Here is a 26,078-nt window from a genome sequence, read left to right as displayed (position 1 = left end):
CCTCAATACAAGATTTAAGGCAATGAAACACTTTAAATGACAGAAATGAAAATTTTCCTATTTAAATAATAACTAGACCCCCACGCTACGATCACTTTGCCCAAATAGTAAGGTCGTTTTTTGTTTGGTTTTGTTTTTCCTGCTCTAGTCACACGGTGACAGAACAATTTTTTCAAATTCCTTTCTTGTCTTTTAAAAGGGAGGTCTGACAGCTCTATCAGTGCAATGCCCAGCCCCCGTCTCCCCTCTATGTGAGGTCAGAGGCGTCCACCTGCTGGTTCTGGAAGCCCCAGAGTTAAGCGCCCTGGGCCGGAGGTGTTTGGCAGACTGCCCTTTCCAGTTGGATTGAGTCCGCCAGGTCTTTAAAGGCTCCTCCCTCCTTTCCTTTGGCTGTCTTCTCTCTCCTTAAGGAACAGCACCTAATCATCATTGTCTATCCCAAGTTCACAATCCTCTCTCAAGGAGACTAGTGTTCTCGGAGGAATTAAAAAAAAAAAAAGCGTTCGTCTTCTCCACCCTCCATTCCTTCTTTCTCCCCATACTTTTAAAAAAGCCAACCTGAAACGAGCCATTCGGGTCTCTATTTAAAGCGAGGATTCCAGTTCCCTGAACCTGAGAAGGAAAACTACGGCGTAATTCCTCCTTAGGAACATCCTCAAAGCTCCACCCTCAGCTGCTGAACGAAAAGGATAACCTTTCGAGAAGCTAAAAACCTAGAGACTGGGTTCTAAACCCAGTAGGGGACACCAATCTCGTTTTTTTCACTCTCTCACCCAACTGCAGCGCTGTCTTTGCTGACCAGTGCTTTGCTCCACCCATCTCAAAATCACAAAAAAGCAGAAGGTTCGCAAAGGGTCCGGGCATCTCCCTCCAGACAGACCTCACCTGCTTTGGAGAGACTTCTAACGCTTTTAGGCACTGAGGTTTCAGTCACTGGGGGTGAGTAGGTGGATGAGTGCGAAGGAAGGTAAAGAGATCTGAGGATTTCACCCAGGGGAGTCCTTCGAATCACATCAGAGTCGCCGTAATCACGTCAAGTTTCCATGCAGCACCCATCTGTCTCACCAGCTACTCCGCAGGCAGGTAATTCTCAGATTCTTGGCAGGACTACTTCGGGGTGGCCCTAGGCTTTCACTGGCGGAGAGATAGCCCCGCCCCACTGAGAGGCAAGTAAAACTGAGCCCGGTCCAGCCTTGCAACTTAAGCTGCAGATGTTTTGAGGTTAAAAAAACAAAACAAACAAAAAAAAACCCAACAACCCTAAAACTGAAACTGAGTTCTGGAGTACAGAACGAAGGAAAAGAGAAGGAGGCATAAGGCATCTTGGTTATGCTTCCTGGGGTTTCGTGTCCACTATATTCCTAGGACACGGGAAAATCACCTGACTGGGGAGCAGCTTAAGCTCGGAAAGGAAGAGGACACCTTCAGGGCAGAGGAGAATCCCGTCCAATCGCCCAGAGGAAAATGCCTTTGAAGTAAGTTGCGGAGCCGCCCGATCACATCCCATCAAATGCAGGAGCCGATCAGAGTGCCACAGCACGGCCAAAGAGGTTTTGTGCACTTGGGACTCTTACTGGTGGTGGGAGATTAGGAGGAAGGCATTGTGCCCCGCCTAGCAGATGAGAAGGAACTCGAAAAGAGAGTCCAAAATTCCCAGAGGCCCTTCTTGGGTACTTTACTGACTTCCTCTGACCCCTCACAACTTCCTTAGTGTTAATAGAGTGTGTGTGAAAGAACAAGACAGAAGAGTGTTTCCATTTTTTTACGATGGAGGTAGGGCTAATACTATTCTTTAACAAGTAAGGAAGGTTAGACCTAGAAATTTATTTATTCTTTGACTTTTAAAATATATTTATTTTTAATATCCCACTTTTTTAACATTTTGAATTCCGGATTTTCTTCTTTCCTCTACCACTCTTTGAAAAGGCAAGCAATGTGATATCAATTATACTTGTGAAACTATGCAAGACATTTCCATATTAGCCATTTTTTTAAAAAGCAAGAAAAATTAAGGAAATGAGAAAATTGTGCTTCAATTTGCACTCAAGAGTTCATCAGTTCTTTCTCTGGAGGTGGTTAGAATTTTTTCCATCATGAGTCCTTTGGAACTATCTTGGATCATTGTATTGATCAGAGTAGCTAAATCTTTCACAGTTCATGGACACATTACTCTTAACTGTGCCCAGTCATCTCTTAGCTCTTCTCACTTCACTTTGCATCAGTTCAAACAGACCTTGCCATGTCTTGTCTTCGTTTGTTCCTTTTATGAAACCACACACCACTTTCAGTTATTTCTTATATATTTCTCATATGCCACGACTTGTTCAGCCATTCCCAGGTTAATGAGTATTCCCTCAATTTCCAATTCTTCGACACCAAAAAAAAAGAGTCCCTATGAACATTTTTGTACCTAGTGGTCCTTTTCCTTTTTATTTGATCTCTGTGGGACACAGATGGATTAATCATATTGCACTTAAATTTTTCTCTTTGTAGATGATGGTGCATGTGGGTTGTGTTGTCGTCTATAAAGCCCAAGGGGAAAAAAAACAAGAAAAACGGGAAGGTTAAAAAAATTATCTTCTACTGAGTGATGGTGATCATAATGAATGTGTGACTTTCTACTTAGGCTCTAAAATATATTAGAACCAATCTGTGCAGAAGCCCAAGATATATATCCTATATGATCATTTAAAACAGTGTATAGATATTTAATGCAAAAAATTGAAATGAAACAAAAACAGAATCTGAAGTAAAATATCTCTGCAAATACGTTTTAAAACCTCAAAATAGTAGGCATTTATCATTTAAAATGGAATGGCAATTGCTACTCCATTCCATTTATTAAAAGCTCTTTCAAAATGGGCCTCTATTTTCCTATTGATCAGATATAAGACCTTTCCTACTGTCAGTCATTCCACAGATTCAAACAGTTCTGTGTCATTATTTCTGAATTGAGTGGGATAAAAAAAGGATAAATTAAAAATCTGGAGTCATCAAGTGAGAGTAGAAGAGTCAAAAGTTTATTTCTTTTTCCAGAGAAATGGCTGATGCCCTGGTGGGCAAATGCAAATGCCTAGGCATAAATACAAACATTATATTGGTTCTCCCCACCCCCTCTCTCCTCCCTTTGTCTGGAAGCCAGAATTAAATTTTAGGCTTGAAATCTACCCCAATCAGAAAATAGCAAGATACATTACATGAGGTCATCATCACTTGAGAGAGAGCTAAGAGTGTCACCTTAAATTTTTAAGAGTAAGAAGAGATAAGATGGCAGCTGCAGCTGGGCAGGCTGAGTGATATGTATACAGTGCCCCTTAGATAAGGGGCCTCCCATCCTCCCCAGGCACCAAGCCTACTTCCTAAATCTTCTAGACAAATAATCAAGAAGTCCTTGAAACTAAAAGAGACAGTTCTACACATTCCATTCTTAATTGGAGGTGTAAGCTGGATGCTCATTCTGAGAATAGCACATTTAATTCTATCTCATTCAGAAGTATTTTGAGTATTCAATACAAATGTTTAAGATCCATATAACTGTTGAGGGATTAAGTCAAATGTGCCTTGGGTTGGAAGATTTAAGAGATGAAATCTTATATTCCTGAAGCGGTGCCTAATTCATGAAACATCTCTACTTGAATTATTACTACAAAACACCTTTTCTAAGCATTTGTTTTAGTTTAAAGGCTCCATATGAAATTCCAATAAACTGAAAAATATTTCACATAATCTGGACTGTAAGAACAGTTACACATTATCATACACAAGAGACATAGATTTAATTTTTCTTATATGTTCATGTTCAGGAAAACATACTGAACCCATTTAAAGAAAATAACCACTCTCCAGAAATACGAAAGAAAAAAACAAAACAAAACTCTGGGTTTATGAAATATCTTCTGTTTCCTAACTATATTTGAGCCATAATTTTATCCCAGTTCTCTAGGCCCGAGAAGAAATTCTTCCAGAATTGTTGCTTCTCTCATCTACTTAGTACTTTTCCTACCTCACTAAGGCTGATGATATGATATCCATTCCAGAAACTGCATGCAAAGGAGTTACTGAATATTTCTTAAGCAGAAGACACCCTTTAATTAGTAGAGGATTGTCCTACAATCCTGCAAAAAAAGGTTTTCTAATAGATTTCCCATTTCAGGATATTTCTCATCATCAGTACCATAGTTTTAGAGATTAAGAGGCATAGCAGAAACTTGCAGTGTAGAACACTTTTCCACTAATTCATCCAATCAACTATACTTCAGAGGATTATTGTTTTAGGGAATTGTCTGACATTTTTATTACTCAAAATGATTTTAGGATTCACCTTTGCACTCTATCATTTATTTTTTTATTGGAGTTGATGCTCTCAAAAATGAAGAGGAGAAACCATGAGGGCTTGAATCAGATGTTAAAGATCAAGGCACAAGTGATCACCGGTAATGGTGAGCTGCTAGTTTAGCTCACAGATGCTATTAAGAATTAGCTTTTTACTAAGGACCAAATAGCAAAGTGTAAAAGATCATTTTAAATAGTGTGTGCCTGGAAGCATAACTCCATCTCCCCTCAAAAAACTTAAGGGTGAATATCTGAAAAATATTTTTGACCACACTTTAAACATGAGGCAACATTATAATAGTAGCCTTTAAAGTGTTTTTGGCCCAGCTGCCAGGATTGGAGAGGAACATCATATCCAACCCATTCAGTTTTTTTAGTGGTCTGTCCAAATGGAACTCTCTTTATATACTGATCAATTAATTAAAAGACTCCCTAGGACCTCATTGTTTTGGCTAGAGTTGATTCCAAAATCTTCTAGTTCAATGACAATGACTGCAGAGATTGATTTCTGTCTCAGGATGGAAGGCTAATAAGAATCTGATATCAGGCTTTTGTTGTGCTCTGGAAACAATACATAATTTAAGTCTAGACAGAACAGATAGGCAGCAGCTTTAACTATTTCAACATCTGAATGTGAGAGAGAATTGAGTTCAATAAACTCATTCAGGATTGTCTCTACTCTTGTCATCTTATTCTAGACCATACCTCCATCAGGGTTGTGACTACATGCCTATTCCACTGATTCCAGACTTAGAAGGCACTAAAGACTTCTGAAGGATAAGGCTCAGTTTAAAAAGGAGAGAATTAGTAGCCCATTTACCATCCCACAACATATGTGTATAATCTATTGGCAATTTCCGGATATTTCTCATCATAAGAACCATTGTTTTAGAAAAGAAATCAGTCTCCTTGAGTTCTTCAACCCCTAGGAAAGTGTGAGGAAGGGTATGAGTATTGTCCTATGTCTCCTGAAAAAAATTAGCAGCCAGAAAAAGGGAAGGATACACATGAAATAGTTAACTTTTTAGAAAGAAAAGGAGACTTAGGAAGAGGATAAAGAATGAAATTGCATTGAATTCAATCAGGAATTCCCAGATTCAAAAACTCCCTTTACTAATGAACCTGAAGTTTGGACACCTTGCCACTTTCTACTGACAGATGCCTAAAGCGACACAGATAGCTTCAAATGATGAGTTAGTTATTCAGTGTTTCAGAAGCCAGGAATTCTCACTATTTTTTGAGACTCACTTAATACCCTGTGTGAGTCTGGGTTTCATCATTACCTTTGCTGGGCTTCAGTTGTCTAGAAAAAGCTTTCAAAATGACATATATTGAGGATTTGTCTTTGTAAATGAATAATACATATCCCTAGTTAGAATATAATCTGGAAATCTAACATGAGAAAGGGACTGATGAGAACAATTTGTTCTAATGGCAATGAAGTTGGCCGAAACAAATTCTGTAGAGCACTTAGAGCTTAGACACCAAAGTCATACACTGCATGCAGAACCATCACCAGTCGTCTTGATTTTTGTCTTGCCATTGGTTTTCCATGACTTCTGAAGAGAGTGTAATGCCAAAGACTTGGTGCAATTCTACCTCATTTAAATCCGATTCATGCACAAGTTAGCACCTCATCTGGGATGGCATTGGTCCTCTTCAAAAATTAAAGATGAACAAACAAAAACCTGTGAATATTTCACAAGAAAGATTTATGTACTGGAACATGAAAGGCCAACATTGACCATATCTGTAAATTTTATCTCAATTACTCTAGAAGGGCTGTTATGTGATCCCTGATCCACACCAGTGTTAAAAACTACATGATATCTTATATCAAAGGTCCCCTTTTCAACCTTCACTTTCCTTAGACAATGGGGTCCAAGGCAACTCTAAATAACCATATTCAGGAACAGGATAGATTAGGAAAACATATGTAGATCACCCAGAATAACTTATTTATAGCATTGTAATAGTAAAGTATAAACTGCTTAAGGATAAGGGTTGTCTTGTTTTCTCTCTGGTTCTCCAGCTTTCTTGACCATAATCACAACTGAGTGGAATGGGAGAATAATGACTTGAGAATCCCATTCCTCAAAATATCTGGATTAATCTGGATTCAGAAGGCATGAGTGAGGAAGCATCAGGTTTATTTCTCTTTCATGAAAATTAATACACAATTCTATTTCACATATAACTTAGTATTTGCTATTGGTTACAAAGTGCTAACAGAGAAGTTTCAGATTTCAATCCACTTTGACAAGAATTATATGTAATTGACTTATACGTATGATAATTAAGGAGTACTCCTTTTTTTGTTATTGGCTCTGATTTTTCAGTTAAGACATTGAATTCCCAGTATGAAAAACTCTTCCATTAATTCATCCACTGCATTACACTTCCAAAACCTAATTCTTTAGAGGCATAGCCCAATATTTTGTTTTTCTCTTATTGATTTTGTAGATCACATTTAAACTCTTTTATCATTATAGATGATGGTTCCACTAATGTCACTAGTCCAAGATGACAGAAAAGATGAAAAGTAAGAATGATGATGTTAAGAGAAAATTTTTCAGGAAGACACAGAGGCTTAATATGAGTGGTGAATTTTATTTTCTCTTATAAATTGATTAGAATGTTCTTTGGGAAGATAGCAAACCTATTCATTTCCTGAAAAGTGAAGGGTTTGGCAGGTCAAAAAAAGGCAAGGGTACATATGTGTCAGTGACCTTTCAGAGAGGAAAAGAAGCTAAGGATGTTTATAGAAAGTGTGAGTGCATTGATATCCAGACTTCCCATACTGAAAAATTCCTTTTACCAATAAGTTGAACTTGGGGCATCCTCTTGCCACTTTATACTGACAGATGCCTTAAGCACATATAGGTTCAATGAGTTATTCAGTAATCCATGAATAAATGTACATGTTAGAGGCTGAAATTCTCCTTGTTCTTTAGGACTTGTAGGTGGACCCTTACTTAATTCCTATTTGACTTTAGGGATGGGGAGTGCCATTTTTTTGGACTAGAATTGTCTCAGAAGTCCATTGAGGGTTTCAGACTTGACTCTTTCTCATGTGTAGATCTTAAAAATTCCAAAGTTCTCCCCACTCTATGATATGGTGTTGCCAGAGAACAGAAACTACATTTTAAATTGACTCTCATTGGTTTTTTTGTTTATGATAAATAGGATTTCTCTGTCTTTATATTTCATATTATTTATATTATGCATTTATTTCTACATTGCATATTCTGTGAATTACTAAAAATTCTAATTCATTTTGGCCATATCCACAAACTAATGTAACATCTACATTGCTTCAATAGGACATCTAAAAGGTTTTTCATAGAATGTATATTGATAAGAGTGAAAATTTGATAAGATAGATAGGGTCTGACTCTCCCTAAGTTAACTCTCTTTCTTTTTGAGTGGTCTTTGTAAAATTTAAATCAATATCAATAACTCCAGGTTCTTATTTTTCCATAGTTTTATTAATACTAAAGATAGAGAAAGCAGATTAAAGCCTAATCTAACCTAATTGACCATATGTGTGGACTTTCCAGCCACATTCTGGGAAGTAGAGAGAGATGGCAGTGCCACAAGAAAACTTTAATCCTCCATCACCCCTAATTACTCCCCCCTCCCTATATGCATTCACATCTGTAAGCACTGTGTAAGCACGCAAATGGAATGGTGGGTAACATGAGCTGGGTTGGTTGAGCCTTGGGGAATGAATTCTATCTACACACCTTCCACAGGTAAAAAGGATAATTATGAGATAGTTTCTTATCCTAAATAATATTAATATTTATCATTTGAAACAAGGATTTATCTTATAATTAGAGAAATGTATATCAAAACAACTCTGAGGTATCACCTCACACCTAGTGGTTTGGCTAACATGACAGCAAAGTAATGAATGCTGAAGGGGATGTGGGAAAGTCAGGACATTAATTAGTTGCTGGTGGGGTTGTAAATTGATCCAACCATTCTGGAGGGTGATTTGGAACTATGCCCAAAGGACTTTAAAAGACTGTCTGCCCTTTGATTCAGTCATAGCAGTGCTGGGTTTACCCCTCAAAGAGATAATAAGGAAAAAGACTTGTACAAAAATATTCATAGCTGCGCTCTTTGTGGTGGCAAAAAATTGGAAAATTAGGGGATGCCCTTTGATTGGGGAATGACTGAACAAATTGTGGTGTATGTTGGTGATGGAATACTATTGTGCTCAAAGGAATAATGAACTGGAGGAATTCCATGGGGACTAGAACAACCTCCAGGAAGTGATGCAGAGCAAAAGGAGCAGAACCAGGAGAACATTGTACACAGAGACTGACACACTGTGGTACAATCGAATGTAATGAACTTCTCTACTAGCAGTATGCAATGATCCAGGACAATTCTGAGGGACTTATGAGAAAGAACACTATCCACATTCAGAGGAAGAACTGTGGGAGCAGAAACTTTTGGTAGTAGTCTCTCGGTAACCAAAAATGACGATTGTCTTTGTGCACTTTCATCTGTGATGTAGATGAGTGTGCACAAAGATACTTGTGCATCAAAGAGATTTAAGTGGAAACGATGCACAGAGACAGTCCCACTCTCTCGGCGTTGGAAGCCTGGGTCCAGTGGCATGAAAAATCGTTGCACCTGGAGACTTCCTCAGCTGCATTGGATGGCCGTGTTGTCCTTTGTGCTCCAACATGCCCTAAGCACTCCACAGTGCCTTGCTGCGATGCCCTCTCAGCCATTGAACCTTCTTGTTGGTTTCTTCCTCCTGTTCTGCCGAAACAGTCTTTACATGCTGGGTGAGCAAAGCCCTAGTTCACCAGGGGTCCACAACGACCCGATGGCTACTCTCCCAAGGTTTAGCCAGCCTGTCGAAGCCGTTGCCCGGGGTGTGGCCGCTGCTGCATGCTAGCAGCTACTGGGAGCCACAAGTGAGAGCTGGGTGTCAGGTGGGGGTCAGAGGCTGGAGAGCTACCCTAGGAGGGTACGACAAGCCCTCCATACCAGAGATACTACCCCTCTCTGAACACCCCATACACCCCGGGAGCAGAAACACAGAAGAAAAAACAATTGCTTGATTACATGGTTCAATGGGGATGTGATTGGGGATGTATCACTCTATTGAAAATATTAATAATATGGAAATGGGTCTTCATCAGACACATGTAAAAACCACTGGAATCACTCATTGGCTGTGGGAGAGGGTAGAAGGAGGGGAGGGAATGAACATGAATCATGTAACCATGGAAAATATATTCTAAATTAATTTACTAAATAAACAAAAATTAAATTAAATAATATAAAACAGGGATTTATATTTAAATGTGTTGTCTTTCTATTCAACTCAGAACATCTGTGATGGAGAAAATGTAGAAAAGTTCTCTATATTATTTGTTATACTTTTGAGAGACCTTTTTAATAATAAGTTTCTACTAGAACATTTTATAAAAAATATATATTCATTGGACCAATGGAGACTCAGTCTCATTTTAGTTAACACTTTTTTTTTTGCCAACAATAGCCTAATCTTTAAAAACTTTTCAAAATTAATTTAAAGCCATCTCTTTATAATGAATAATATAAAATCTTGGGCCCCAATGTCTGTTCAACAAGTACAGAACCCATCCCATTTGCTGAAGAGAGAGTGTCTGTTACACAATCCTTATCCACAACAATGGCCAAAATTATCAGCCTGAAGATGTCCCTTTTACAACTCTCAAATAAGAATAATTTTTATTAAGGCACAGAATATCTGGACTAATACGTTTGTAGATTGGTCAGAGTAACTTGTTAGACTCAAGTTACTTGAGGAGGCCATATCAAAAGTCATCTCTGTTTCCTTAGAATCCCTAACCTCAGGTATGCTCTCTTCCTATTTCTCAAAGATTATGAAGTGATACCATTTAGATTTATATTCCTTTGTACATGTAAAAAATAGACTCGAATACAGGACTACAATCCCCACAATCCTTTGCGCCACTTCCCCAAAATGCTTTGTAATCTCACAGGAATTCTGAGGTGGGCCGAGATCGAGGAAGAATTTAAGCTGGTGACAAAGGTTTTTGGCGGTCTTTTGGACTTCCGTTTTGGAGCAGAGGCGTCTCTTCCATGATGTGAGGTTATTTTTTCTAGGCCTCTGGCCTAGGCACATGTTTCTTACTTGTATATTCTTTAATCCTTAATCCTTAATAAACCTCTAAAAAATATAATACTCCTTGCAGAGAGAAACTAATTTCTACCTGCCTCAGTCTCCCAATATTACTAAATTTTAACTGTTACAGATGGCGACCCAGATGGGATGAGAACTTCTCAAATTTTTTAGCCTAGAGGATTTTTTTTAAGCCACGTATCTCCAAGATGCCTTTTAGAAAACCATCTTGATCAGCTCCTGCCTGCAGCCCTCTCCAGCAACTGCTTCTGCTCCTGGCCTCTCACCTGGTACCCGAGCTCCTGGCCCTGTTTGTCGGCACTCTGGCTCCCGGCCCTACCCACCCTGGCGGTCTGTCTCTCACCCATCTGGCCTCTGACCCAGACAGCTCATCACCCAGATCCTTGGAGCAGATCGCTCAGGACTCATTTTGACCAGCTGGTAACAGTATTGGCCACATGGGCGGAGGGGAGAAACGAGAGGGAAAGGAGAAAGGATAATTTTCCCTTAGGCTAAGCCTCCATGTGGATGGGGATATTGACCACAGGGGTTTCATAGCAGGGGAGAGAGAAGAAACAGACTTTTCAAACAGACTTTTAAGCAATGGGCTGTTTAAAAGGATACCTTTTGACTGTTCTGGTAATTTCATTGATTTCACCTGTGTGCAAGAAGAAAGATTCAGCACAAAGATTCAACTTTAACTTTGAAGGGGCAAATGGGTGGCTCAACGAACTGGGAGCCAGACCTGAGGACATGTCGTCCTGGGTTAAAATCTTGCCTCAGATACTTCCCAGCTGTGTGGCCCCAAGCAGATTGCTCAGACCCCATTGCTTAGCCCTTACCACTCTGCCTTCTGACAATAGACATTTAAATGGATAAGAACCCAAGGAACTTTGAAGAGACTAAAGGCTATATTCTAAGGCATTTCAGACTCCAATGGTTTATAAAAATCTCTGTATTTCTATTGCATTTTTTGTTATGGTTTAACTTTGTGATTTTAAGTTCATATATTACTGGATTCAATATTATTCTGCTTGAACTGAAGGTTGATTGAATTTATTTTGAATGTACTTAGTTTTAAAAATTCTGTTGTTTTCCCCCTATAACTGTGTTGAACAAATATTATTGTGAATAAGCCCATATATGAAAAAACAGCTTTTTTCTATTTTGCCGAGGATAGATGGACTTCAGAACTGATTATAATTGTATTAACAACCTTGGAAAAATTTAATGTGCTAAATACCTCAAATGATTTGATTTTAAGGGTTTTTTAAATATGATTTTTGGAATTTTTTTTAACAATCTGGTTATTTTTGTCTGCCCCTACCACGAGGTAAGACCCATTCTAGTAACTGAAGTGAAATACATTTTATAACCCCCAACCTTCCCGCATTTCTAAATATGTGAATAGGAGTTGGGCAGTTAATATCAGGGCATTTGTACCCCTAAAAAGCCTCCAAGAAAAAGGAGCACCCCTTTATTTATACTTTTCAGCTCATTACTTTACTTGCACCAGAATGATATATAGATTTCTCGATTATGTTCTTAACCCAAGATGAGTTTTACTTTGTTTAAAAAAATATGTTTAAATACCAAGGTTGAAAGATTGCTATGTTTGTAAAAATTGTGACAAATGTCCATCAATTCATAGGTTTAAAACATTGGTTTTGCTTTCTTTTCTTTTCTATTTCCTCCCTCACTATTCTAATTCCTCTTAGTAATTTGAATATCGTGTATATATATATATATACATATATATATATATATAGTTAGAAGTGCATTTAGGATTACAAATTGATTATGTTAAATGATCAATGGGAAGACAAGTCTCCCAATGATCATCAGGGGGGGATTGTAAACCTTGTAATTTCTCAGACTTGTGAATGTTAAAAATTTCCCCATTGGACTGGGAACATTCCCCATTTTGATGAGAAAACTCCTTGCTATGGGAGGACCTCTGCTCCACTCCTACTTAAGACTGCTTTAGAGGAGAAAAATCCTTGCTATGGGAGGACCTCTACTCCACCCATACTTAAGACTGCTTTAGGGGAGAAAACTCCTTGCTAAACAAAGAAAGTACTTGGACCCATGCTTATAATAAGGCAAGGAGTTCTTTGAGCCATGCCTGTTTTTTAGATTTGATACAATGAGATGCTAGGTACCTAAAAGGGTCGGGCAAGTTTTCTCTTAATGAGATTAGTTGACTCAGCTGTGTTTTCACTGGTTCAGACTTACTGAGGAGATTAGTTGACACAGTAGAACTTTTTCTGGTTCAGACTTACTGAGGAGATTTGTCGACTTAGCAAGAATTCAGATGGGCAGTCCTTTGGAAAACATCTACAGTGATTGGTAGATGTAAGGACTTAGGGGAGGTGACATAGGAGAAAAACCTCCTATATAAGAAGCAGAATCTCTTGAGAAAAAAAATCCTTTTGGAGGATCTTTGATGATGATCGCTTGGGAAGAATCTCTTGAGAGAGGCTCTGGAGAAGGGAAGCTCTTAGAGGACAGTCTCTAAGGAGATCTCGCTGGAGCTCCTCTGAGGGGACTCTGTCCCTCTGGAGGCTCTGGAGAGAGGCCCTTTGGAACTCTCTCTGGTGAAGTCAGCTGAGATGGAGCTGGCCTGGTGTCACTAGAATCCTTGCTTAGACAGACCTTGTGGTGAGTGTTAAGAGACTGACTTACTGATCTCTCTCTCTTAAGACTCAGGTCTAGGCCATGTTCACTTAAGGTCCTTCATACTTATTTCTTTTTTCTCTCTTTCTTTTTTTAATTCCACATTTGTATTAATTAAAATCTCTATAAACCCAGTTGACTTGGGTATTTGAAAATTGGGAATATTTCCTTGGCGACCACCTTACATTTGATTTAAAAACCAAGACACTGTAGTGAAACATATTTCTGTGGTCAAATTTACTCATCCTCTCTTATATCTATCACAATTTATATCTTCCACTATTTTAATCACTACAGTTTAAGACCTCAACCATTTTAAATCTAACATACACCAGTGATGACCTTTAATTGACATTATACTTTTGCAGATTAAGGAGTAATGCATGTTTTTAAAATGCTGCTACCATGAGGGAATTGCCTGACATTTCTTATTGCTATAAATTTTGAAATTCGTATTTGAACTCTTTATCACTGTAGATAATGTTACATTTGGTGCAAATGTACCTGGTAAAAGTAAGGAAGAACTGCAAATAAAAGAAGGGAGTGAACAAAATATTATTCTTGAAGGTGACAGAAGTCATCAGGGAAGGTGAGCAGCTACTTTATCCTATAGACATATATGAATCAGCTTTGAACTGAAGACTGATTTACAAAATACCCAAGACTAGACTGCTATATATACCTGCTTTAGGCAAGCAGTTACTACTCTAAGCCTGAGCATTCACATAATCCAAACATGATTTCTGGTGAGACCAACAATGATACGGAGAGTATAACTAGTCTGCCTAAGTTTTACTTCAACACTCATCATAGTATGGAGATAATCCTGCACTCTGGGGTTGTGGCATTCAAAAAAAGTTCTAATGGGTATGACCAAGTTGGAAAGAGTTGGTCTTGGAAAAAGTGTGATCCTGGCAACAAACAAAAAATCAATCTAGGTAAATATGATCTTTGTAATGTATGTTATCTGAAAAATAGACCAATTAAGTTGATCAAATTAAATGCTTATAGGTACATGGAGAAACAAATCTAGAGCAACTATGATTTTTTTTTTGAAAACAAAAAGGAAATATACATTAAAAATTGTAAAATGTTTCCTGCTCATTAATGTAGGGATCCTATTACTAGGATTAGGCCCTAAAGAATTATTAAGAGGGAGAAAAACTGTGTGTGGGTAAAAATAATCATAGGAGCTTTGTAATGACAAAATAATTGGAAATAATACAAATGTAACGTTGGAGGAAATGGCTGAATAGATTGTGATATTTTAAGGTGATGGATTATATTATGTTATTTTAAATGATGAATATTGGAAATATAAAGAAAATAAGGGAAATATCTGTAGAGACAAAAAAAGAAGAGAATAAGAATAATACATACTATGATTATATAAAAAAAGGCACAAAGAGGAAAAAAGTATCAAAGTAAAGCCAATCCAAAGGGATCTCAAAAGCAGAGGATATTTATATTAGCATATATAATGAACATACTTTGAACAAATTATAACAAGGTGGAGTTTTTGTTTTTACACGTAATTTTTGCATTTATTTAAATTCTTACTATTGATGTTATGAAGTATATAATCATTTTTTTAAAAAATTAAATGCATAAGACTAATTTAAAGTGTCTAGGGAACTAAAGAACAACAAAATCTAATGATAAATATCTCTGTAAATGATCTTTTGAAAACAATAAATAATAATTTAAAGCATTCAGAACAAAATGAGTCCTATTACAAAAATAGTAAAGGCACATAATCACCTTCCCCCCACTTTGATTTCTTAGCAGTTTCTCAAAACAGATCTTTCTTTCAATGTTGATTAATTTATACAATTCATTGACCACAGTTAGTTGTTTTGGCTAGAATTGTTTCTATAGTCTTTGGGTTCACATGACATCACTGACTGTAGGGATTAGGTCAAGTGAGTCTTGTCCTGGAAGACTGAGAGAAGAATAGGCTTTTAATGATGCTTCTAAACCATGTGATTTAGTTGATTCAACAAGATTGACCAGAATGGATGTATCTCAATCTGTAATATATTACTATGAAATACCACTAAGAATATGTTTTACGAGGTTCATAAAGAATTATATTAATAAATATTAATGTAATCAAAGCTATAAGGACTCACAAGTTGTCACTCACAACAGAAATGCACCAAAATTAATTGCTATAATTTTTATTTGTTTTCTCATTTAATTTAAATATTTTAATTAATTTTAAATTTAAACACTTTTCTGACCTCAGTGACTTTTTTGTTATTTGTTTCTAAGTCTAGAACAATATTGCCATTTATTGTGTGCCTAAAGAATAAAATATTTCTTTTCTATAACAAATTTATACTTGAAATCAGAAAACATCCCCTTTTGTTGTTCTACATGTTTTCATATTGTTAAGCTTAAAAAGTATTTCTTTGATTTTCTCTACATTTCAAAAGCTTTGAATTTTTAAAATTCTCATCTAGTTTTGTTAATACTCATAAATTTTCACTTTAATATCACAAATGTAAATAAATCTTCCAATGGTGAGCTAAATAAAAAGTGTTCAGAAGTGAAGTTATCAGGGCAAACTCGGGGGACCAATGGGATTGAGAGCCAGGCCTAGAGATGCGAGGTCCTAGGTTCAAATCTGGCCTCAGGTACTTTCTAGCTGTGTGACCCTAGGCAAGTCACTTAACTCCCATTGCCTAGCCCTTAAGGCTCTTCTGCCTTGGAGTCAATACCAAGTGTTGAATCTAAGATGGAAGGTAAGAGTTGAAAAAAAAAAGTGAAGGTTATTTTGTATGGGCTCACTCACAATCTTCTCAGTTCTTTACACATGGAAAGAATGATCTTTAAAAAAAAATCTTTCCCCCAAATTTCATATTTACCTAGTGACTATTTTGACATGAAGATCAATACATAAATGTTTTGCTTCCTGTTAAGGAAGGTCCAGGTGTGCCAGAAGGAAAAAAAGCATGTGGAGGAATCCTCTCATGACAATGGTGGTGAGATTTTATTTTTACATTCACAATTTCATTTTTAAAGTTGGAGACAATTATTGATACCCATGTACTTTTCATGAAATAAGTTTTTGACCAAGCAAACCCAATTGAGTGAAATTTTTCAGAATGATATATTGAGAAATACTTCCTTTACTGTGAATGAATAATTCCTGATCTTATTTTGTGTTCCAGTTTAGGAATATTTTAAAAAGAAACATGTAATGGAAGAACCAAACCCTACTCTGATGCCACTAGAGCCCTTCCCTTTAGCTGACACAAAACTTGTTGCTAGTCCGTCCTTTACTACACCCCACTCATCCATACCACCAAAGATGTCTTCACCTAAATTATCAACAGTCATGTTTCCATTTTCCCCTTTCCATTACTTGCCCCCCATCTCCCTCTGTTCCCTCACCCCCACCCAGGACGACATTCAAAGGTAAACTAAGGAACACTTTAAAGCTATAGTATGGATTGAGTTGACTTTTTTTTATTACTCAGAAAGCTGTTATATGTATCACTGAATAAGTAGAATGTTAACTGCTTGAGGACATGGATTATATGTCCTTACTCATCTTTACTTAGCACCTCTCGTAGAAAAGATATGAGTCTGGTTCAACTCATTCAATATAAATTAATATTCATTTCAATAGAGAAGTTAAATTTTAATTTCAAACAAATTCAATGGAAAATTTTAGAAAATCTGATACTTGCTTAGAAATAGAGTGGTAGATCAATGGAAAAGACTAGGTACACAGATACCTAGAAATAAATTACCATAGTAATTTATTGTATGATAAATCAAAAGATCCAAGCTTTTGGGACAAGAACTCACTATTTGATAAAAAAAAAACTCTTGGGAAATGTGGAAAATGGTATGTCAGACCCTGTGGATAGATCAATATTTCATACCATATACCAAGATAAGTTCAACATGAGTGCATGAGTTAGACATAAAGAGTGATACCATAAGCAAAATTAATGGAGCATGGAATAGTTTATGTGTCAGATCTGTGCATAAGGGAAGAACTTATGACCAAATAAGAGACAGAAAGAATTATGAGATTTAAAATGGACAATTTTGATTATGTTAAAAATAGTTTTTGTACAAATAAAATCAATGAATTCAAAGAAAAAAGAAAGCTGTGGGGAGGAGAGAATTATATTACTTCTTATTTTAAAAAAGTCAGGACCAGATGAATTCATAAGCGAATTCTACCAAATATTTAAAGATCAACTAAATCCAATATTAAATAATTTGAAATAGGTAGAGTTTTACCAAACTCCATTTATTCAATATATGGTACTGATACCTAAACAAAGAAGAGCAAAAATAGAGGAAGAAAATTATAGACCAATTTCAGTGTGGATACAAAAATCTTAAATAAAATAGTAGTTAGGAAATTGCAACTAAGATTATGACAAAATGGAATTTATACCAGGAATACAAAGCATGACTTAATATAAAGAAAACTAACAACAAGATTTTATTAACAACAAAAGTAATAAAAATCATGATTGTTTCAATAGATGCAAAAAAAGTCTTTGAGAAAATATAACATTAATTCCTATTAAAAACATTGGAAAGCATAGGAATAAATGGGTCTTTCCTTAAAATGATTAGTATCAACCTAAAATTACAAGTATCATCTGTAATGGGGATAAATTCGAAGCCTTCTTAAATTCAAAAGTGAAGCAAGAATGCCGATTGTCATATTATTCAACATAGTACTAGAAAATCTAGCAATATCAGTAGGAGAAGAAAAAGGAATCGAAATGAGCAGAGACAATAAAACTATCTTTCCCTACATGATATAATGGTATATATGGAAAATCCTAGAAATTCGACTAAAAAGTTAGTTGAAACTATAAATATTATTAAAGCATGAGAATACAAAATATATCCTCAATATTTTTATATATTACTAGCAAAGTGCCTCAAGAGGAGATGGGAAGAGATATTCCCTTTAAAATAGCCACAGATAAATAAAATACTGGGAAGTTTACTTGCCAAAACAAACCCAGGAACTACATGAACATATACTTTTTGCACGAATAAAATCACACCTAAATAATTGGAGAAATGCTAATTCTTCATGAATAGGCAGAGCTAATATACATAAAATGACAATCCTATCTAATCTACTCATTCAATATCATCTCAATCAAATTACTAAAAAGTATCTTATTGAGGTAGAAAAATGATTAAAATTCATTTGAAAGCACAAAAGATCAAGACTATCAAATGAATTAATGAAAAAAATGTAAAAGAAATGTGTATCAGTACCACATTTTAAACTGCATAAAGTAGTAATTATCAGAACTATCTAGTACTGGCTTAGAAATAGAAAGGTAGATCAGTAGATCAGAGCAGACATATAACAGTAGTAAAAGATTATAAGCAACTTTGTATTCGACAAAAGCATAGATCCAGGCTTTTGGGTTAAGAAAACATTATGTAGTAAAAAGTTTGGAGTCAACCGGAAAGTAGTTTGACAGAAACTAGGTATAGACCAATATCTTTACACTAGTCACTAAGATAAGATCAAAATAGCTCGTTACTCAATTATATAATGAACTGAGCCAAATTTATCAAATTCTGTGTCTCCAATTGATAAATGGTCTAAAGAATGTGAACAGGCAGTCTTCAGGCAAAGAAATAAAAACTATGTATAGCATATGAAAAAAATTCTCTAAATCACCCTTGGAGAAATGCAAATTAAAACAACTCTGAGGTAAGACCTCTTACCTGTCACCTTGGCCAATATGACAGAAAAGGAAAATGATAAATGTAGGAAGGGATGTCAGTAATTGGGACACTAATGCACTGCTGGTGGAGCTGTGATCTGATCTGGAGAACAATTTGGAGTTAAGCCCAAAGGACTCTAAAACTGCCTAGCCTTTGATCCAGCAATAACACTATAAGATCTGTATCCCAAAGGGATTCAAACGAAGGGAAAAGAATCTATTTATACAAAAGTGGTTATTGAAGCTCTTTTATGGTAGCAAAGAATTAGAAATTGAGGGGATGTCTATACATTGGGGAATGGCTAACCAAGTTGTGGTATATGGTTGTAATGGAATATATCAAATGACAAGGAATAGGATTTCAGAAAAATCCTGAAAGACTTATATGGACCATAATGCTTCCAAGTGTGTTAAATTTTCAATATCTATTGGCATCTTTTGGATTTATATAATAGGCCGCATACTTCCAATATATCTGGGTAAGTTTCCTGCTTGATTTCCTGAGTTATATAGTATCACCATTGCCTAGCCCTTACTGTGCTTCTGCCTTGGAACAAATGTAGAGTGTTGATTCCAAGATGGAAGGTTAGGATTTTTAAAAATTCTACCATATCCAGAATTATTCTCAGATAGCATAAGATAAGCATAACTCCAATCTTGCTGTATTTTTAAATTTGCTTAATTTCCTTCTAGAAATTTTTGGATTCTAATTCTGTCATTTTCTTTATTGAAGAAGCTACTATTTGGAGAGTGTTTGTCCCTTTTCCTAAATTCATCATTCTCTTTTTTCAACTTATTTGTTCCTTGAGAAATCTCATTTTCATCTTTACTTCTTAATCATCTTTACTTATGCTATGTATCGTCTGAATAATTTCAGATCTTAATGAGAATGCTTTGCTGTAATTTCTGAGGGGACCTCTTATTCTCTGTAGATTTTGGCTCAGTCTTGCTTTCATTTACATACCTATATTGTGATAACTTCTTTAATAGATTGCTGATTTTTCATTATCAAGTTTAATCAATCTTTCTTTTTCTCTTCAATGTTCTTTCTATGTTATCCTTGTTGAAATTTTTCTTTTTGCCATCAATCCTTTCACTTCTATGCTATCTAGCTTTGAAATGGGTGCTGCTATGCTTCTCTCTCCAAATTTCTGTTTTCTGCTTCTCTAAGTGTTTGAATTTAAGCAATATCTGCGGCCATCAAGAAGTAGTTATAACCAGTCGGGTCTATGTTGCAGACATGCTAAGAGAAATTCAGCTAAAACAGCTAAGATCAGATTCCTTATTTGGGTGGAAATATTGAAAAAAATTTCACCCCACTCTTTTCAGAACCATGCAGAGATGAAGTAATATCCAGTAATTTTACTTGAGAAGTATATTTAATTCCCCAAACATAGGACTGTCATTTGGGATCCAGAAGACAAAAATTAGCAGACCATATAACTAGCTGACATGTTGACCAAAGTGATAAATGGCACATCCCCCTTTCTGTGAGAGGATATGCTTATAGATATCATTTTCCATTTTTTGACAGAATTGATTGTGCCATTAACAGTAGGTAGTTACCCCCTTCCCAAAGGTGTATGATTTGATGTCATCTAATCACCACAAAACTTCTCTATTTGTATAGTTTGCAGCTGGTTTTGGAAGCAAAATGGAGCCTCTTTTTAGTGGTCAAACATCAGTGCAAACTCAGCATGGTGGTCAGAGCCTCAGCCTAGTGGCTTGGAAATAGTACAGGAATGACTTTGTTCTGTTAAATTGTTTGGACTGCTGTGCCTGATCATACAGACTAGCTGGAAGTATTCTCTGAGCATTTTGTTAATCTAGAGTTTTTCCACAGTGATCCAGATCAGGGAGATTGTTGCCTAACACCATTAGAATCTAATGTAGGACTGGGTAGTGCTGAGATGAGCAAATATACGCAGTAAGCCAATGATCAGGGCCAGGTAGAGTTATGGAAGTTTGGCCCAGGAACAAGGGCCTGGTACAACCAAGTCTTGTTAGTAAGGAAGGGCACAGATGCGCTTGAATTCCAGAGCTCCAGATAGCCTTTTTGGTGGTCCAGGGCCAATGGAGATGTTGTCCAGGGATCTGGATTCCTTTGTTTGATTGTTAAGACACAGAGATGAGGAGGTCCAGAAAACTAGGCCTCTATATAGGACAGTCAGTGCCTAATGATAGGTATCCAGTAGGGACAAGGGACTAGTGGTCGAACTCCAAAATGAACTTCATTCCATTGCTCAGGCCTAACTTTTCAATGGGACAGGCTTCCAAGGCTTATTGCAAACTCAATCTCCTCATCTCTGTGGGCTAGCAGTCACAGCCTATCACAACATCAGGGAGGTGCTGTGGACCTATATTGGCTTTAGCCCAGTGGTTGTGTCACAGTGGATTTTTATCCTAGTATTCAAGCCTAGTTGTCAGCACTTGAGATCTTCCTACTGACAAGGCCTGGTACCAATGAAACATTCTGTCCTTTTGATTAATCCCTTGGATTATGGATTTATGGCCTAGTTACTTAGAATTGGTATAACCTCAGTTTAATGGTTAATGGTTAGTGCCAAGTGCCATGAAAACAATGGCTCTTAAGTGTCCCTAACATTGTAACCAGGACCTTGCCTCTTAGAGCTTACCTTATCTGGTTAGTAACTCTGAAAAATAGTAAGATGGTTTGGGCCCACCTTTCTATTTATTGGCCAATTCTTCTTTGGCCCATACCCTCAGGTATGGCCTTTGTTTTGACCTGGTCTAGGGGACATGGTGATGGCACAGCTGTGACTGTCAATCCACATTTGTGGCAGAAAAATAATTGCTAGAAGACAGGACAGAAGGTGATCCCTCCCAAGCTTTACCCTTGACACATTTCTTCAGATTGAATGTTTTCATATCACCGCACAAGCTAAACTGAGTAGCTTGGTGGAATCACTGTGTGCCTGTAGCCCAGTGCCAGAGGTTGTGCCCTGCTGCAACCAGGCAGCTGCAGGCTTGGCCCAGCATCTCTCACTTGATGAAATCAACTTTAGTCTGGTGATTTGGTTTTATTAGGCCAGCAGTGACCCCAATCTGGGATTAAAGGTATATGAAGGATTTGTCTACAGTTCAGACTTATAGTCTTCACACAAAACAGCTTTAGCCTTGAAGTGAGGTCAATGCCTGTAGAGGTAAGCATGAGGCATCTGCGTGGTATTTGTGTGGCAGAGATGTTTCACCTATACCCTTTTCATTCAGATAAGTCATAATCCATTTTTTATACTTTGCATTAATCCTGCTCAGAGTCAGAGTTAAGTAGCTTCAAGTCCTATTTTTGATACATATTTGTGGTGGGAACCCAGGTAAGTCATTCAGAGGCTAATGTAATGTCATTTAATCTCTCAGTGCCCCAAGGAACTCTCTAAAAGTGGAAATTGCAGAAGAGGTACCAAGCTGCATTGGTAAAAGGAGTTGCCTTGCTGGGAGCTCAGTACACAAATTAAAAGCCAAGGTCCAGGCAAAAAGGTCAGGGCTGTCTCCTGGGAGTATACACTACCCAGTGGAAGCCAGATGTTGACAGAACAGTGAAAGAGCAAAGTGATTTGTTAAGGAAGAGCTTCCATTGCAAAGGATTGGTATCAACCCTGACTTGACCTGGTGACAAAAACTTTTGAGAAGGACCTGGACCAAGGCGGCTGCTGAAGACTAGACCACAAGATGCAAAAAATTATTGTAAATACCACAAGAATGGAAGAGACAACTCCATTGTTGCCTTTAGGAATAGGGAGCAGGGTTGAAGGGGAAGAAGAACATGAATCTGGCACATCTGGGGTAAACATTTTGTCTGAGGTCAAAGAAACTGAGCTGTGGGGTTGTGTCAATAGACACCCTCAGGTGGTACTTTATTCCCCTTAAAAGCAAATCATAGGATTGGTTGTAATTTAAAGGAGTCCTCCACTATTTTAGAGATTACTAATCAAAGAGAAATGTATTTTCCCACAGGACCAAACTTGATCTTTATCAGTTTCTGAGATTTTGAGATCTTCAAACTCTTCCTTCCCCACCAATCATACCTGCCAACCCCATTTCTTGTCCACTGTAGGAGCCTGGGTTCTTTAAGTCCACCTAAAAAGCTATGAAAACCCAATCTATACCCAAAGAGGCTGAATCTGCTATGGGCCCAATCAATCTTCTTTAGTGCACAAATCAATTTCTTTTCCTTCCAGTTTGGCTACTCATTCCATTTAACTTCTCTATTCTTGCAAGTGATGGAGAGAAAGATATTCCTAGCCTCTCAAAGAACCCAGTACTCCCTTTGCATCTAAATAGACTGATTAATCAAAGGAGCCATGAGGAGAAATTTAGGCATCTCTCCTTTTCCTTAACTGATTTGATTGGGTAGAATGGTTCAAGTACACCATCATAAATGGAATGGCCAATTTCACCAAGGCACAAGTCCCTGTCCAGTTATACAAGACTTGCTTCCACGTGGTCCTTCCACATGACCACCAGAGATCTCTCTGAGGAATGTTTAGGTTTGCATACTCAGGTTTGTCAGTCACATCCCAGGTCTGTGTACACTTGAGCTGTGGACTGGGACCCTGACCCATGTGCTGTGATTTCCAGAACCCATCTCTAGCCAGAGCTAAGTCTTTTTAAGAAGGTACAATAAGCTACTGTCTTATACTTTGGCTTCTGACTCTGAGATTATGTATTCATTTAAACGGAGGGGTCCATTGTTTGTGCTCCCTGTTCCACACAGATCTACATAAGATAATGAAAAGCGAAATGAGTAGAAGGAGGAGAACATTATACACAGCCACAGAACTAAAAAAGTGAAAAGAAAAATAAGACATGAAAGACTTAATTTATCTGAACATGTTGGTCTCTGACATTATCCAATGGGAATTTAGATAGGGAAGTTGGAGAAGGGCTGAGATACTTGTAGACAGGAGCTATAATAAGCTAAATATGCTTAATAATAAATAAATGCTATAATATATAATAAATAAATGAAGAAAAATAAGCTAAATATATAGATTTGTGATTTCATTTGTGTAATAACTTCTTTTTCTTTATATATGGAAATGTTTGGTTGTGTAAACATTTGGAATAATAATAATAGTAAGTAAAATAAAATATTGATCCTGTAGTTAACTGAAAATTGACACTTTTTCTCTTCTTGTGATAAAGGCACCAATGAACAGAGCATGGAAAGTAGGAAAAAGTCATCTCCGTCCATTGGCCAATACATGGTAAAGGACCAGCTGAGACTCTGGTCCAATACTTTTGACTTGTTGATTAGGACTAAATAATGGCCTAGAGGCTCTCTACAGATGTATCCCTGACCCAAAGTCTTAAATATAATGAAATTTAGGCTACACCCATCATCTTTCTGCAGTAGTCTGGTCCTCACAATTATAAAAAATTTTCCCTGGACATTAGTATGAATGAGAATTCTTCCAAATTTTAACCTTGACCAAATGGTCCACTAGATCAGTAATCTGGATAAAATAATGGGGCAAATATGCTTCTCTCCCTCTTACATCCTGAGAGGGAAACTTGGTCCTCACACTGTCCCTATTCTTTCTTGAAGCTTCAGCCTGATGCCTCATATATTAATGGAATGGCTATGGGTTAAGTTTGGGTTTTGAGGTCTAGGTTTCCTGATACCTTGCTCACTTTTCTTTTTACTAGGCTCCTATGTCTTCCCAGGACCTCACACTTCCTGAGGGAACATTCTTGAACTATGTATTTTGAGATTTAGCCAGTGTCTAGACCTCTCAAAAGGATTGCATTGAGGGAAATGGAGTCCAGGGAAACCATCAGGCAGATATATAGAATTATAGAATGTGACAGTTGGCACCTGGGTTCTGTGACTGTTGGAGTCTGGAGAAATGCACAGGTTCCTTTTGGAGGCAAACAACCCAAAGAAAATTGAGCTCTCATTCACTTTTATTACATTCCTAGGTTTTTTGGAAAAAGAGTGATAGAGAAAAAGAGAAAGGGGGGAGGGAGGAAGAGAGACAGAGACAGAGAGAGACAGAGACAGAGAGAGAATCAGGTGCCTAGTCTTTGCATTAAAATTTCAAATAGTTTACTTAAGGAAACATAACCAATTTTAAATGTAATTTTAGGGGAAAATGAAGAAAGAAAATAAATATTAATACACTTGGTTAGAAAAGAAGTATTTCAGATCGAGTAAAGGATTTTTCTTTTGTTCTGAACTCAGAATCTTACACAGGTCCCTTCACAAAAATGAGAGACTTGCTTCTTGAGAGAATTTCCTCTCTTTTTGGAGTGTGCGATGTAAACACTTCCCATGGTTCTGTCTGGATTAAGAAGTTCACAGTCTGTAACCTTTCTAATTCTAGGACATAAATGTAGCTTTAGATCAGTCCCAAACTCACAATATTCTGTTTAGACCCAACCACCACTGAACATGCTATATTTCCTATATCGAAAACTCCTTCCCTAACTGGTGTATTCTTCCCAAGTCTTCAAAATTAGGTGGTTGCTATTTTTGTTTAAGTTTTATTAAATGTTCTTTGCTTAGAACTCATGTATTTTCTGGCTTCTAAAAGTGGGTATAAAAATAAAAGCTAGTTATTATACTAGTGAATGGGATAAAAAGAACTGATACCCAGTGCTACCCACTCAAAATAAAAGAATATTTGGAATCAGAAAATGAAAGTAAAGAAAAACAGTTGTTGATTTCTTTTCCTCTTGAGAAAGGCTGATGCCCTAATGGCAAATGCAAATGCCTGGGTACAAAAACAGACATTTTATAGGTTCCTAAGGTGAGACTCCCCCCCTCCCTCCCTCCCCCTACAGTCAGGCTCTGGTCTTGAGCCTTAATTTATAATCTGAACACCAGGGGCTAGGTTCAGAGTAAGGTGAGGGCACAAAAGAAGTGTTACATTAACATTCTTTTAACATTCTTAAGAGATAAAGAAGCAACTGAGTTGTTTATTGCCCTTGAATGGGGGGGGGGGGGGGACTTTGTCTTTTATCAGTTCCTTTTCATTGTTTGTCCTACAGTCTTTAGATACACAGACAACAAAATGTCATTGAAATTTAAACTAGGCAGTCAATCCCATTCTCAATTTAGTTTATTTGGGGATTTTAAATAGATCTTTTGCTTGGGGAATCTTGGAGTACAGGTCAAATGTTTATTTTTGAGATGCATTTCATTTCATCCATTTGGCTTC

At 37.1% G+C, this 26,078-nt stretch overlaps 1 long non-coding RNA gene across 1 annotated transcript in view; it reads right to left on the bottom strand.

The window, feature by feature from the left end:
- Positions 1 to 25,628, bottom strand: part of LOC103103985 (uncharacterized) — a 68,217-nt gene extending 42,589 nt beyond the window's left edge. The window contains exon 1 of the long non-coding RNA XR_474027.3: positions 886 to 25,628. This is a non-coding gene — a long non-coding RNA (uncharacterized LOC103103985). The remainder of the gene's footprint in view (positions 1 to 885) is intronic.
- Between the last annotated feature and the right edge of the window lie 450 nt (positions 25,629 to 26,078).

This window comes from Monodelphis domestica, chromosome 4, assembly GCF_027887165.1.
Source record: "Monodelphis domestica isolate mMonDom1 chromosome 4, mMonDom1.pri, whole genome shotgun sequence".
NCBI lineage: Eukaryota > Metazoa > Chordata > Mammalia > Didelphimorphia > Didelphidae > Monodelphis > Monodelphis domestica.
This window is presented reverse-complemented; position numbering and strand designations above follow the sequence as displayed.